This window comes from Sardina pilchardus, chromosome 23 (genome assembly GCF_963854185.1).
Source record: "Sardina pilchardus chromosome 23, fSarPil1.1, whole genome shotgun sequence".
Classification (NCBI taxonomy): domain Eukaryota; kingdom Metazoa; phylum Chordata; class Actinopteri; order Clupeiformes; family Clupeidae; genus Sardina; species Sardina pilchardus.
The window spans coordinates 29,118,108-29,134,034 of record NC_085016.1 but is presented as its reverse complement, the minus strand read 5'-3'; the positions used below and the strand labels follow the sequence as shown (position 1 = coordinate 29,134,034).

At 41.3% G+C, this 15,927-nt stretch overlaps 1 long non-coding RNA gene across 1 annotated transcript; it reads left to right on the top strand.

Moving 5' to 3' along the window:
• The first annotated feature begins 9,407 nt into the window (after positions 1-9,407).
• Positions 9,408-11,942, top strand: LOC134071604 (uncharacterized). Its single transcript, XR_009937095.1, has 4 exons — positions 9,408-9,954; positions 10,223-10,288; positions 10,420-10,639; positions 11,116-11,942. It is a non-coding gene; the product is annotated as an uncharacterized LOC134071604 (long non-coding RNA).
• The last annotated feature ends 3,985 nt before the right edge of the window (positions 11,943-15,927 follow it).

Below are 15,927 nucleotides of genomic sequence, written 5' to 3'. Positions count from 1 at the left end.
GATGTAAACAGGGAATGATCGTCTCCTGAACAAACTGCAAGGTTGCAATAGCGGATAGGGACACTGGGGGCGGGAGGAAATGTTACTGTTTTCGATAAAACTGGTCAGTCAAGCAAAACAACGATTTCTAAGCGATTTTATGACTATGAAAAAGTTGCATAGGGTCTCTTTAATGAAACATAAAAAGCTGTCGCGGAAGCTCTGCAGAGAAATATGCAAGCATAAAACGAGTGAAAACGAAAAACGAAACCAAAACATATTTCTGTAAATTGCTCAGCCCCAAAGTATATCTCCACCATCTCAAAGAAAACGACAAAATGCCCATTGTGACAATACTGCATTAAAGAGAAACTATGCAGGATTGGCGATTTCATCTTAAAGAGGAACTATGCAGGATTGGCAATTTCATCTCAGTTGCATGGCCTGCACAAGACAATACTATGAGCCCTAGGCTGTTTTAAGGGGATTTTCACTACCTCTAGTTAGAAGCATTCATCCTGATCATTGTAAGTGCCATTCACACATGCTACATATTGGTTTTTTTCAGCACAGTCTAGGCTACCCTGATCTGCCACATTAATACTTGCATTGATTTGATTTAGATTTTTAAATAATAAAAATTCAAAAAGCATACTATAGAAATTCTAACATTTTGACGTATATCTCACCACAGCAAGCTGACAGCTCGACATGACTTTTATGGTTGTGTAGGCCTGACTGCCCTGAAAATGGCAATATAAGAACCATGGTGGAGGTATACTTTGGGGCTGAGCAATTTACAGAAATATGTGGTGTGTGTGTGCCTTCCAGAAATAAAAGGCATTTTTTATTTAGTGATGAGAAATTACTTTTTGACACTTTTTGCGCTCCATATTTGTGACACTGGCTGATCTGACTTGTTTGCGTGGTAGCACACATGACGTGCACACATGATGATTATCTATAATATTTTTTTACTGCATTGCAATGAACGAAGTAAAGGCAAAAAAGTGTTTATTTGGATGCAATATGAGTCTTGAATTGGATACCATACAGGAGTTTGCTAGGATCTCAAAACCGTGTTATGAACGTGCCTTGCCATAGAGAAACACGTGATAAGGTTGGATTTTGAACATAGGCTATTATGCCACACAAAAACATGTGGAGCTAAATGAAGTTATATATTGCTGTCACTTCGTCTGTTTTATGGCCTAGATAGAAGGTTGTATTTGGTATCTGGATAGCTCTAGCTCTCCTCCTTCATCTGACATGCGTGCTATATCTTTCTGATCGCGGTTTCACGAGTAAATCACGAGTAAATCAAACGAGAGTGATGGTATACCCAAAGCTATATGACATTATTATTTGTTTGTCACTTAGTCTGTTTTTATAACACGAATGGATCGATGTATTTGGTATCAATGGAAAGCTCTGTTTCTCCTCTTTCATTTGATATGTGTGTCATGACTGTGCGATGCCGGGCGCCTGTGTAATTCAAGCGAGAGTACTGGATGGCGGGTGAATGCAGAGCAATATACGTAGACTGTAAATATGATATACTTTGATTTAACTTCGAGATTTTTTTTTTTTTTTTACTTGATCGTACAGACAAGTGCCTAGTCTCGTTGGAAAGCCCTGGTTCTGCTCTTTCGTGCAATATAGATCTCATCTCGCTGCGACTAATAATCGCGGAGAAATGTAACAGAGAAGAATGGGTGTGTTTTTAACTTTGTGTCCGTCGGGCTCATAAGGTTAAAAAGATTCGGGGCTTTTGACGGGAGATTCGGGGCTTCAGTCCCCAAAGCCACCCCCTCGCTCCGCCACTGGATAGAGATTAGATTTAGAAGAAAGAATTAGACATAAAGCATACCTCTTCCCAGGGTAACAGAAAACAGGGAAGAGGTGAAGGGGGCAGGGTCATAAAAATATGGAAAAAGGAAATATTAGAGGGGGATAGGGATAGGGGGCAGGAAGCTGAATAGATACCTAGTCTTGTCATATGGCATAAACATAGAGCAGTTAAAGGAGTCATAGAACGCATTTTTTGACCATTACAAATTGATCTTTGAGCCTAAATAATGTCATATGTAAATTTGTGGGGCTGAAAACGCCCCAGGAGCACTGCTAGATCGCCTAATACAAGGTCATAAATAAGCCTTGCAATGAAACAGTTTGTTTTTCCCGCCCACTCAGCAAGTTCATGAATATTCAAATGAGATGCGCGCTGATTGGTCTATTGGCCGATATGTCCTGAAAGTTGATTGGCTCAATCCACCGGTCTGAAGCTAGAGCAAAGTGAAACTACGTTTACTGCTGGTAAATAAAGCCAAAGTCTTTGATAAAGCTATCAACAATGGATTTAAATAAGGAATACAGCCGTACATGTATAAACCGAGTCAGAAGAAAGTTCTGACGAAGATGAAGTGCAGCAGATTCCCCAACAGAATGAATGTGTTAGATTGGTAAGTTTTATCAGTACATCTTAGTATAGTAACTCTCCAAAGTTAGCTGTAATAACGCTAGCATTACAACGTCTCTGCCATAGACCACATATCTAGATACTAGCATCGTAAGAGCAGTTTAACAAGAATTATTAATCGAAGGTATGCAAATGAGAGGGGCCGAGGGGTGTATCTAAAGGGGGATGGGCGCCTATTACGTGTTATCTGAGCTCTGTTCAGATTGGAGCATTTCAACACGGCTGTTTCTATTTCCCAATTTGCATACGAAAGCAGGCGGGGGACGCGGTAAAGTCTTTGGTGTTGTCCTTTGGACACTGCTCGCAGCCTAAATTCAACAGTAACAAGGTGAATGTGGTTTTGAATTCTAGGACTCCTTTAACAATCATACCACAACACCCCACCCTAACTGATCACCATCTAATTACTTTTGAAATGACACTACACTATGTAGTACCTAACTCCACTCACTACTATAGTCGCGGCCTATCTGAAAAAACGAATGCAGACTTTCTAGAACAAATTCCACTTACCCTTTCCACATTTCTGACTCAGGAAATATTAGAGGGCCCTTCTCTTAAAATAGAAGGTCCTTCCCTTAACCCAACAGAGGTTGATTTACTAACTGATAATGTAATGAACGCACTACACTCAACACTAGACTCTGTAGCACCACTCAAAAAGAAAATAAGAAAACAAACAAGACGCGCTCCATGGTATACCACAGAGACTAAAAGCCTTAAGCAAAAAACACGCAAACTAGAGCAAAAGTGGCGCACCACGAAAATGGAAGTCTTTCACCAAGCATGGAGAGATAGCCTCATCACATACAGACAAGCACTTAACAAGGCCAAGTCAGCATACTATTCCTCACTGATTGAAGAAAATAGAAATAATACAAAATTTCTTTTTAGCACAATCTCCCGCTTAACAAAGACCATAATGAAGTAAGCCAATCTATTCCTTTGAGCTTAAATAGTAATGATTTTATGGACTTTTTTAATGACAAAATTGAAACAATTAGAGTTAAGATCGACAACCAGTCAGTTTCTCCAAATACACATACTCCACTGCTATATGATAGTGAAAACCTAACAGAATCACAGCTACAACCTAGAACAACATTTAATTCATTTACACCTATCGACACATTAGAGCTCACTTCCACAATTTCCTCATCAAAATCTGCAACTAGTCTGCTAGACCCTATTCCCACTCACCTTCTTAAGACTGCTCTCCCCCTCCTTGATAACGCCTTGCTTCAGATTTTAAATAATTCAATGCTATTAGGACATGTTCCACAGCAGTTTAAGATGTCTGTTATCAAGCCATCACTCAAAAAGCCTAGCCTCGATCCTAACATCCTAGCTAACTATAGGCCTATTTCTAATCTCCCTTTTATGTCAAAAATACTTGAAAAAATAGTTTCCAAACAAATTGGCGCCTACTTACAAATGAACAACATTCAAGAACTGTACCAATCTGGCTTTAGAGCCCACCACATTCCACAGCTTGTGCATCCTCTTAACCTAACTCTTATAGACCGGTTACAGCCCCCTAACAACCGTCGTCAAGAACGAACTCAGAGGACAAGCGAACTCAGCCGCACGGACACGCACGGTCTGTGCGGCACGGACAGCACAAAGCAAGCGTGCTGAACTTAGTTGATGAAACTCATCGACTGATCATACGGGTCTAGTGACCACTTTTGATCAGGTAGGCTAAAGTAAACACTATTCTAGGCTATAACTAATGGCTAATAGTGTTCTCATTTTAATCTAAACCAGTCCGATCCTATGCTCTACTGGGACGGGGAGCACTGTGCACACGTACCGGACCCCACCCCCCTTCTAAAAAAACAACAACACAGACTTGCATGCACGACCATCATAGCACCCACACTCATAAAGCGGTCAACCAAACAGCTGAGTGTGTAGGCCAGCAGAAACGACCAATTCAAAAATAATGTGACACGACATAAACAAGCAATCATGCCACAGCGGGCTATTGTAAAGTCCTCCTTATCTTACCTTAAACCTGAAGCGTCTGTGTTAGCACTTGTGGTGGATGCGCTAGCATCATTGCTATCAGCCTCAGTATTCTGCCCTAACATTAATCCAGAAATCGTAGGCTTATTTGCGATTTTTTGTATTATCTACCTTTCGTTTCGTTTGTGTTCTCTGTTTGTGTGTGGCTACCAGATTTGTATTTGGTATTGTATTATTTGATGAGGATTCATTAATAAACCACTGAGGCCAATTTCTCATGACCAACACTTTTCTAAATGTCATCATCACGAACTCATGTGTACACTCTAATATACAAGACTCAGGTCCGAATGAGGACGCCACCAACAGGCAAGGAGTGTTTATTACAACTAACTACAATTTAGGCCTAGCGATGGTAAACTGTGGGTCACAGACTAGTCGACCAATTTATGCTGACAAAGTTGGTAGGCTAAACGCTTTGTTGCGGTTGACTGATTAGCAGTGATCAGTTTGTTGTTTTCGAGTGGACACCTCTTGCTGCCCTTGTGCTAGCTAGCCAGTACAACTTCATACAAATAAATTACCAGAGTTTGAAACGACATCTCAGCCTTCCTGTCAGTGTCTCCTAACCTCCTGTCGGTGCTACACCCAATCAATCACAGTCAATCGCGACAGTCTGCATAATATTTGCAGCAAACGTTACAGGGGCAAACACAGTTTCAATGCCTCGTTATAACCACAGACAGTAAAGGATGACTGTTAAGCTATACGCCTTAACAATGCTGAAGAGAAAGTCATCATTCTCAATAACCTATGACTGAGTTTTGTTTTCAAAATGTTTGCATGCATGTCTGGATAGGTGAGGAAATGTTTAGGAGACAGACATGCACGTGTGTTTTGGGAATAGTGCAGGTAATTTCAGCATATGTTATCAAAGTATTTATTAGTAATACCGTGGAAGTTAGTTGAAATGCAAATAGTTGGTTAGCATGTTGATTTATGGTGTGTGCCCCTACATTTTCAGTTTGGGGCCACTGTGCTCCTTGTGAAAAAAGTTAGTCTAGAGCCCTGCAAGGGGCAGAGGTACGTGTATGCGCAGCAGGTGACATCCAGGGAACACACCATCGTTCACTGCTGCAGGAACGCTGCTGGGGAAACACTTCTCACGGTACCCCTCTCCACCACCACCACCTCATCTGCCACCACTGCCACCCTCCTTGCCTCCATCACCACAGCCGCCCCGCTGCCTCCACCACCACAGCCGCCCCGCTGCCTCCACCACCACTGCCCCCGCTGCTGCCAACACCCCATCTCGATGCACCGGCCAGAGGGCTGAGGCAGCCTGCAGAGAACAACAGCAGCAGGATCAGGCAGTCCAACGCGTGGTCAGGCTGCAGCAGGTCGCTGCTTAGCAGGCTGAAAAGACTGCTGCACGGGCAGCAAGAGAGGCTGCCAAAAGGCGCCCTAGCTAGAGGTGGTAGGAGAGAGAGGCCTAGGCAAGCGGCCGCAAGGGAGGCCCTGGCCCACTGTGCCCTGTGCGGGTATATGGCTACGCCTGGGTCCTGCCAGGTCCTCCTGTGGCCACAGTGTGACAGTTGCACCCTCTGGTACTACGCAGAGTGTGTAAGCATCTGTATGGTACTGTGTGGCATGCCATACATAGGTAGTTTGTACTCAATTTTGTTGTACATGTTCTAGTCTTACAAGGACATTAAAATGTTACATGCTACATTGGCTTTATTACTCTGCTCAGGCACCTGCCCGGTTGCCTTCAGGCATCGATTTTCTATGTTCCCACCCACCCACCCTCCCTTCCTAACCAACACCAGGTTGGACCTTGTCTAGTTGTCCGGGGGGTAGGTTGTTATCTTATTTGTATTAATTAATTTGATATTCATTCATGACCTATGTCTTTTGTAAATCCTTTGAAGGATTAGAATATTTCTTAACTTCAGTCATGTCTACCTGAGTATTTCTGGCTGAAATTATATTATCTGATTGGTTCTTTCAAATCAGACTTCCATGCATTTTTTTTTAGAGCTTTATTAAATTTGTATACTATTTATTGCATGCATTTACTCGCAAAACACAACAGGTTGTCAGCCTAATATATGGATATCATTTTAACTATGGTAGTCTTATAATTAATATACTCGTTGTCAAATCGTACCAAGTGCAGGCAGGCGCTTTTGGTAATAACGTTGCGTGCCGAGACCAGGAAGTACTCAGGCGCGGTTTTGTTTTTATCGGGGTTGTTTGTTGATTTCTAAGCAAGATAACTAACAAACGTAAGGCTGGATTTAGGTGAAATTTTCAGTAATGACCCAATGAAGAAACAACTATATTTTGGGAGCGATCCGGATCACCGTTTGGATCCAGGAGGCGCTTGGTGGAGGTATGCGTTCACGGAGTGCTTTTGTTTTTTTAGTTCACCACAAATGTTATGTTCCTGGTCTTACATGGCTTTCTTGAAATTGCATTACTCACTACACGTGATGTACCTTTAGCTAGCTCTCCAAGATCATGCACTTTGCAATATTGTCTTTGATATAGCATATTTAAAACCGCTCAATGAATGTCCATGTTGTGATGCGTATCATATAGGGGTGTAAAAAATAACCGATACATATCGATATTCGTTTTTAACCTGTAAAAGACGACTACATCGATGCATCAAGCCTCGTTTCGAATTTTTCATGACATGAATCGGTTATTGTTTCGATTTAAAAGAAACAAATCGGTTCACATTCGCAAACGTTTCTGACTTGACCGTCTCTTATGAAATACTCGATTTCCTGGCCTGGTGCGTGGCTGTGTGCATCCCAATTTTGATTTGAGAACAATGACAGCCTCTCATTGGTCAAAGATTGCATAGCCTATCACGTTCTTCTATCCATTCCAACGAAACGTGCCCTGGACGTGCCTGAAGGAATAAGATGCTAGTCTTCCTCAGAAAAGATTTCTGACAACTCCGAACCTATATTCAACGCGCCGGCGAAACTTAAATCCAAAGTTTGGAAGTCGTTTGGCTTTTTCAAAAGAGAAGGTCTCTTTATATGGCTCTGGTTCTATCTCTCCCGTTGTCAAGCGGGCATATCCCAGGATTCTGATTAACTTTAACTTTGAAAGATCGCTACTTTTATAGCCTACATTGCATCCAACTAGCTACAATCCACCTCCGTCATATTCTACAATGTTACTATGGTTCTGCACGTCTGTATTTCAGCTTGGATGCAACGTGACAGTTCATTTAAACTTCGCGACGAGTTTGGCGAATTAATATTCAAGTGTGATACGGGAACTACTTCAAAGTTAGCAGGTTATACAAAGTTAATGGCCACCCCATCAGCCAATCAGAGAAGAGAATTCCATTGTTGAGGGAGATAAGCAGAGAATCATTTATTCTTTTACATGAGAAAAGGCCAAGGGCAAAGCACTGCTTTATTTTCTTTTGTAACGACACCTCTTTGGTCTTTAATTTTTTTATGCAACATATACAGAGATATGTGTTTCTTCTGTTTATTTCTTTATGGTGTCCTCAGTGTGTGCCATTACTAAAATATTATATGAAAAACCTCACCTTTTCACAATAAAATGTTTTGTCATGTTCATACATCAAGTTGTTTGTCCTATTGATAACCATTAACTTGATCATGTAAAATGTGCACAATTGTAAAGTGAATGTGCACAATGAAAAATAACTTTCAGAATGCTTTCGATTATTGAACCGCATCGAATTGCATCGAATCGCATCGAATTGAATCGTACCGAATCGTTTGCTATTAACATGTATCTTTTTTTGAATCGTATCGTGACAATGTATCTAGATGCGAATCGTATCGTCTTTCACATGAGAGATTCACACCCCTAGTATCATAGCCTACACTTTGAACCAGAGTTGTCCGAGCCGCGTCCACATCTACTGAGGGTTCATAAATGAGTCACAGTTTTTGTTATAAGCACTAGATACACTTTGAAATTTAAATGAAATATTTAACTGCTGCACTAAGAATGAGTTGATGAGTTCCCATTTTTCATTTCAAAAGTAACCGAGTTCAAAGTTGACAATTAGCCTACAGGACGTAAACGTGTCAGCCTAGCCTACTTGCCAGTATGGCTAGCTACATGTTGCCTAAATTTAACATGATCATAGTCACATAATTAAGAAACAAAACGCTTCATTGACTATGCAATCTTAATCAAATCAAATCTAGCAGCATTGAACAATGTAAAAGTCACGTCTGCGAAGTACGATGTTTGTTTAATTTAAGTCCAAAAGCAATGTACGGAACTCTGTTACGATTCCACGACTGTTGTGTACGGAACACTGTTACTGTCAACATACAAAATATCGGGCTCTAATCTCAATAAATCGCTCATAGGATTGGTCACAGTTTTCAAAGGAACCCCAATGAGGGCTTGTTTTGTTGATAAGATCCTCCTCTTTTGAATGATGTATACCAGAAGCGTATTGGTTATCATATCACTCAATCCTTCTGTGGTAAATGTAACAAAACGCCGAACCCGAGGGGGCAGAGTGTACGGAACACCGTGGACATGTTCTAGATGTTCATACAGATATTTTGCCATTCGACCTCGACTGACTGCGATTTCTTGGATCTTGTAAGTACAATCTGATTCTTTTTTAAACATATTTTTAGTCTTTGTCTGAATCACTCATTTCTTGCAAAATGGTATTTCTGTACTGTTAAGTCGATGATCACGTTTTTAAAAACCTACATCGAATAGATTAATAAAGCGTTAGACTCGCTAAAGTCTAGCTATGGCTAAAGTCTGAAGTGGATAGCAAAAGAAAACCGTTAGAGGCAGACAGGCTAACTTTTTACTGTTCATTATAGTTTCACTAACGTCAATCGTAATGTCGACCGTCAGTATTTATCAGTAGATTGTAAATTATTAGAAGTGTTATATCCTTTAGTAGTGATTGTACTCTAGGCGCCAGTTAGCATGTAACAGCATGTAACAGCATGTGAATGAATGAACTGGCCACACTAGCATGGTGCATTTATACCTGACGATCTCTTTCAAGACATTTGAATAAAAAACGGACATCATGGTTAGTATTTATAGGGTCTGTACATGTGGTCCCTAGCCTGGTTTGTCTGAGAATTAAGTAGAAATATCCTTTAGAAGTGTTTGTACTTTAGGCGCTAGTTAGCATGTAACAGCATCTGAATGAATGAACTGACCACTACTGTATGGTGCATTTATACCTGACGATCTCTTTCAAGTCATTTAAATAAAACATGGATATCATGGTTAGTATTTGTAGAGTCTGTAAATGTGGTCCCTTGCTTGGTTTGTCTGAAAATTAAGTGGAAATATCCTTTAGAAGTGTTTGTACTTTAGGCGCTAGTTAGCATGTGCCAGGTGTCATACCACTGCAGTAATCATCTCACTAAACACGTCTTTTCATATCCAATCTGTTCAACAGAGTTTACCAGTCAGACCACTACACCTTTGCCAGCACCACCACCCAGCAAGCTTCATCAACTCCAGCCATGCCGGTAAATACATTCAGTGCCTATTGACAGCCTACACACCCCTGTTCAAATGCCAGTAGCTTGGTTCATTGTTAAATCCTGTTCTTAAATGTGTTATTGTGTTTTGGAAAGGTATTGCATTACATTACTCTTCACCTTTTGCTTTTGTAGTAGAAAACATGTTGATGGTAGTGAAAAGGTAGTAAATTCAGCTCATTTTTTTTGTATGAACCCTGCCATTGCAGTAATCATCTCACTAAATACGCCTTTTCATTTCTAATCTGTTCAACAGAGTTTACCAGTCAGACCTACACCTCCGTCAAATTCGCTCACAGCGCTGCCAATAACACCCCAGCAAGTTAGAACTGCATTTTCATTAATCTGGCACCAATATCAAGGGAGAAACAAGCCATGAATGTCTGTCACAACTTCTTTGCATCTTTACTTTTTGTGTCATGCCAATTCCAATCTATTCCTTTTGATTCATAGATTTTTACAGACTTGTTCTGCAGCACTTCCGAACAATTGAGGAGGAGCTGGGGTAAAGCAGCAGGTGGCTGTGAACACATCTATGCTGCAGAAGCTAGGTGGTGGTGGTGTGGCAGATCTTGGCCTCGTGGAGGACAACAACAGGCCATTGAGTAATGTTGAGGACCTGGACGAGTTGGAGAGGCGGCTTGCATCCGATGCGGACCTGAAAAATCAACTGGTATGTCTGTTTTTTAAGTGTTTTGCCATGTGATTATTGTAGGCATAAAAGTCCTAGCCTGGCTCTCGTAATGAATGTGGCTCTGCCTTGCTTTAATGTGGACTTACTCACTGATTCAAAAATACTATTCAAATCACGGAATGGGTGTCGAGAAGTGAGACCATGTGAGTAGCCATTGTTATCTGAAACAACTGTCGCATTTCACATCTCTTTTCCCTTCCCCACTACATTTTTGGGGAACAGACATCATATATTGAGAGCCACGTTATTCAACTCCTTGAGTGTTGTTAAACTTGAATCTCATTCCCAAGTGGAGCGTTGTGTGCTTGATACATGACATGTTGTCACTTTTTGTCATCATATATACCCTCTGTATTTGATGGTTGTGCATGAAATAGCAAAACAGCTTAAGCTGAAAACAGCTAAGATGTTTGACTGGAAGTTATGCCATTGTAATTTTGGTCTTTGTATTTCAGGTGAACATACTTGGGAGGGAAAACCACCGAGATGCTGTTAAGAGGATGCTGGGCCGGGCTTTGAGGAGGTCCCTGGCGCTCCAAATTAATTAGACTGGTGCAGCAGGAAAGGTGGCTTTTAAGTCCTTACACCTGAAGAGTGTGTTGCATATTAATATCATTATTAAAAATAATTTTAATAAATTGTTTAAGCATGTAGAAGAAATAAAGCATGTAAATGAGCATGTAAAAGAAATAAATAAACAAAATGTATTGAACCTAATACTATGTGTGGTGAGTCTGTGTGATAGTTGCTGAGGATAAATGTTTTTATATTGGATTATTAAATTACAGAATACATTTATAGGTTTCTCATCAGCAGGCACTGTCTTCACCTTAGTAAATTTGGTAACTTTGGTAAGCCCTGTAAATAATTGTAAATTGTTCTGATTGAGGGCAAATGGAAAGTGTTATAATGTATTATTGCTATATTTTAGTACATAATTTTAATTATTAAGGCCATAAATAAGGCCAATTAGAAGCTGGTGGGTAGTAAGCGGCAAAAGGGTGGCCCTTTATCTGGAGCCGCTTCTGAGCCGCCGGTGGACCGCTAGAGAACCGATGAGCAAAACTCCAGCGGGCCACTGGTGGGTACCGCCGTTGGACCGCCAACTCTGCCGCTGGTGGGCCGCCAGTGGGCCACTGACCTATTGCTATCTGGGTGTCTGTACTGTGACACAATATCAAAGCAACACACACAGATAAATAGTGACAGACACATTTTTGTTTTTTGGAGTTTTGAGAGGTTTTGGACACTTGAGAATGCCTAAATGCACCTATTAGGAATTGCTGTGTAGCATCTACAGCACATACATCTATATGTCTGCTCCAAACGTTGTGCAGTACCTCCCAAGACCATGATGAATCAGGAAATGCATGACCTGCACATACTGTAAACTCTACGACAGTAAACCTCAAAAACAATAGGCAACTTTTATTTTTTGTATATGATGTTGTGAAAAAGAAACTTCATGAAGTAAATAAAATCCTGAAGGTAAATCTATATCTTGGCCCATGTCATGTGTCTTTAATTTAAGCCCTGAGTGATCATTGTGCTGCCCGTGGAACTTGGCATAATGACTTATTGTATAAAAACAAATCGTTCAAAATTTGTTCAAAATTTGGCAAGAATCTCCATCTGCATTAAGAGGTTAAAGGTAAGTGCAGTATTTCCGCAGTGGAGGCAACACACTACTGAATTTGTTATCACTTATTACTATTTATTTAGCTCTAGTAATAAATAAACAGTGATCAGTCATTAAAGTTAAACATTTATTTATGTATGTATTTATTACGTTGAACATTCATTATATCAAGCAGAGTAGAAGATATCATGTCGTGTTCATGTTGAAAACTACCACACATGATCATCTTCAAAACATTAATGGAGGAGAAAAAAGTTTGAGTCTTCTTTTCCAACGTTAGATTTTAATATTAATATTATGTTGTCTTGCCTATAGGTAATGCTTTACCCTATCAAACAGTAGGCTACCGTGGGCTATACGCTTTTTCACTGATCTTGTGAATGACTTTCCGTCATGGTTTTCGTGCAGGCTGGACTGAGCTCTAACACATAGCTCTAACAGCCAACACTGAGCTTCTGATCCAGACATTACGGGAAATGTGACGTCGAACGTTAGCTTCCCTACAACCGACATGCTAAAATACTTCTTTACGGGAAACCAACGTAATATACGGGGAAACAGTGAATTAATTTTGACTTCGATACCCTATATAGAATACACAGAAGCTATAAGGGAGACAAAGGGCACATGTTACATGAAGTTATGGGATCGCAAAAATCTGAAAGTCTATGGCCGTCCAAGGGAGTTAGCAGAGTGTTGATCACCAGCTCATTTCGTGTTTCTACTTCCGGGAATATGCCTGCCCCCTTGGTCTGCCAGCGTTGTTGAATTTTTCTGAAACTGGAAATAATCGCTATGCATTATGGGATGCAGTATCTGAGTAGTGAGCATCATTGGTACACTGAGGATTTTGCCACCATTAGTAGAACATCCTGGGAACTTTTGCATACTGGTAAAATCGAATTTTTCACACACTGCATACTGCTCGCTAGGTTCACGTCAGTATCAGTATGCGACTAGTACTTACCACCCATTTCAAACAGTGATTTAGTACGCTGTGCTGCTGGTGACGGCTACTGCGTACTGGGGTGGGGGGCGTAGTGTGCAGTACACAGTGTATACTTGACCAGTATGCAGTATGTAGTACTTAGCACAGAATTTCGAACACAGCCATTGACTGTCCGAAAGTCAAGCGCTCTCACTAGATGGGTACTTCGTTTGGTGTGATTTCCAAGCGTGCATCGATGCATCTTTTTTGGCCTCAGATATCCCATAATCCATTGCGCAGCGCAGGTCAAGCTCCACACATCATGCAAATCGTCAACACCCCTCCCTCCCCGAGTCAGGTGACGCCAACTAGTTTGTGCTGTCCAAATGTAGATAGGGACGCATACTGAGGAGCAAGCTAACTGAGACGCTACTGGAAAGAAGGTACTATCCAGCGTGCACGTTTGACTTCTGGACACAGCCGCTGTCTTGAAACGCAGGTACAACTGTTTTCAAGTGTTCGTGCAGCTCGCGTATCTCCCTGTCAGTTGTTTTTTGGTCCGTATGACATTTACAGACAAAAGCGTGATTTAAGCTACATTGTAACAACTCATGTTTAGTTTGATACTCAGTAAAATGTGCAAGATCGTACAGAAGTAGGCTGTAATATTTAAACACGTGCAGGTCGCATTTACAGCACTTTTATAATTTGATGTTAAATAAAACATAAAATGCAACTCCTCACTCATAGTAATGAAAGGAGAGAAGAGGGATGTATATCCTAATACACAGGGGTGTCCAGAACATCTTAATTGGCGATTTAATATAGGCTATATTGCCTTCATAATTTCTATGAAGACTAATATGACGTCAATTTCCTTCTCCCTTCAAGCGCATCCGAAATGTAGCGCTGTTTTAACCCCCTAACCCTTCAATGCGAGTGTTCTCCGCACCCACGAGTGGACTTGAAAAGGAAGTTCACTCGCTAACCGAGTCGAAGTGAGTAGGGATCCGTTTCGGAAAGGGCCATTCTCTGGCGCGCACACCTACAGTAAGCCTACTTGAGAATGGCCGTTTCCCTCACGCATTGCCTGATTCACGCTCTGCGTGAAATGTATTACAGCTGTATTACAACGAGGTGGCAGTACAGTCCGCTGTAGCATTTCTGCGGTGTGATTGATACTGTAGCCCAGTTCTACTCATTCAATAGGCGGCCAGGAAGCAACCTCTAAGTGGCCCAGCCCACAGTTTTAACTGAAATGTAAGCTAGAGAAAAAAATATTTTGCGAGCTTTCGGAAATGCCAACAGAAATCCCTATTAGCCTAGTCACCTACACTGAAACACTACAACTCTTTTATTGTTTTGTTTTTTTCGGGTGTTTGTAAATTCAGCCTGGCACTCTGAAAATGTTCGCAAGGCTCTGCACTTCGAAAAAGACGAGCATGATGATCTGACAAACTATTTGTCATAGGCCTAGTTCAAAATTGCCATTAACACAAGCAGCAGATTAAAATAACACTTTATGTTTCATTCGAGAGTTTGACAACGGTGAGGATGATTAGCACTATGCAAACAAATTTTATTGAGTTAGACTGCGTCTCTGTAATCTGGGTCTCCGTAATCTGACTTCCTCAATCCTCATGAATGTAATTCTGTAATTTCTCTTTGGATAACTATCTATCTACTGTATCCAATGGCGTCAGTTTAGTTTTCAGGGGACAAAAACGCTATTTTACAGCTTGGTTTGATAAGTGCTGGGGACATACATTTTATATGATCTTAACGATGTTGAGGACTGTTGCGTTTCTGACTCTGCTGCGCCGTTGCCGCCAGAACCAGTTTTAAACGCACAAGCCTACTAGGCTATATTTAGGTTACTTTATCCGCTTCGTACTTGGCTCATTTCGAGGAGATTGAAGGCTAGTTCGCTAGCTTCTATCATGTCCTCAGGACTCGGCTCGCCCCGAAACCAGAGCCAGAGTGATGCTGAAATCGCATAGGTCTACCCCCCCCAGCACACGACGTCATTTCAACGTTGATATTTGGGCTAAATCCCGTCGGTCCGTCATGGCCCTGATTTCAACCAAAATTAGACGTAGAATAATGGTCTTGTTTTGGCCGGCCCATTTTGGTCTAAGGAAAGACGTCTTTAGCACGTCCTTTTTCAGACCACATATCAACTAATTAAATCCTGATGTAAATTATCAGTTATAGTCTACCTAGGACTACATTATTGTTCCTGTCGACCATCTTTCCCCCCCGGGGATTGCCCAAATCCGCCGCGAACTCTACGGGCGCCCGGCGCCGCCATCTTGGCTGCCGTTAACTGCGTGTGTGACTTTTGTTTGTTTACTCATGGCAACAGTTGATATGGACGGACAGCTCTGTTTTTAGCCTTCTCCCCTCTGAAAAAAAAATCAGAGGAAAAATTCAGATGGAAAAAAATCAGTCATTGAAATAATGAGTAATTAAAATTCTGATAAAAAAAAAAATCACATAAATGTTCACGTAAAGGAGACAGGAGTGAACTCTGCGCATGTACAAGAGGAACGGAGGCGGGAAGCCGTAGCCGAGCCCATTTCGAACTTTGTTTGAAACACACAGTGAACTCACGGACTTTGGTGCGCGTTCTCGCGAAATTCATAAGGGTTTAGGGCTGTCCCAATGTGGAATTACAATGGGCGTGAGGGTTTGAGTACA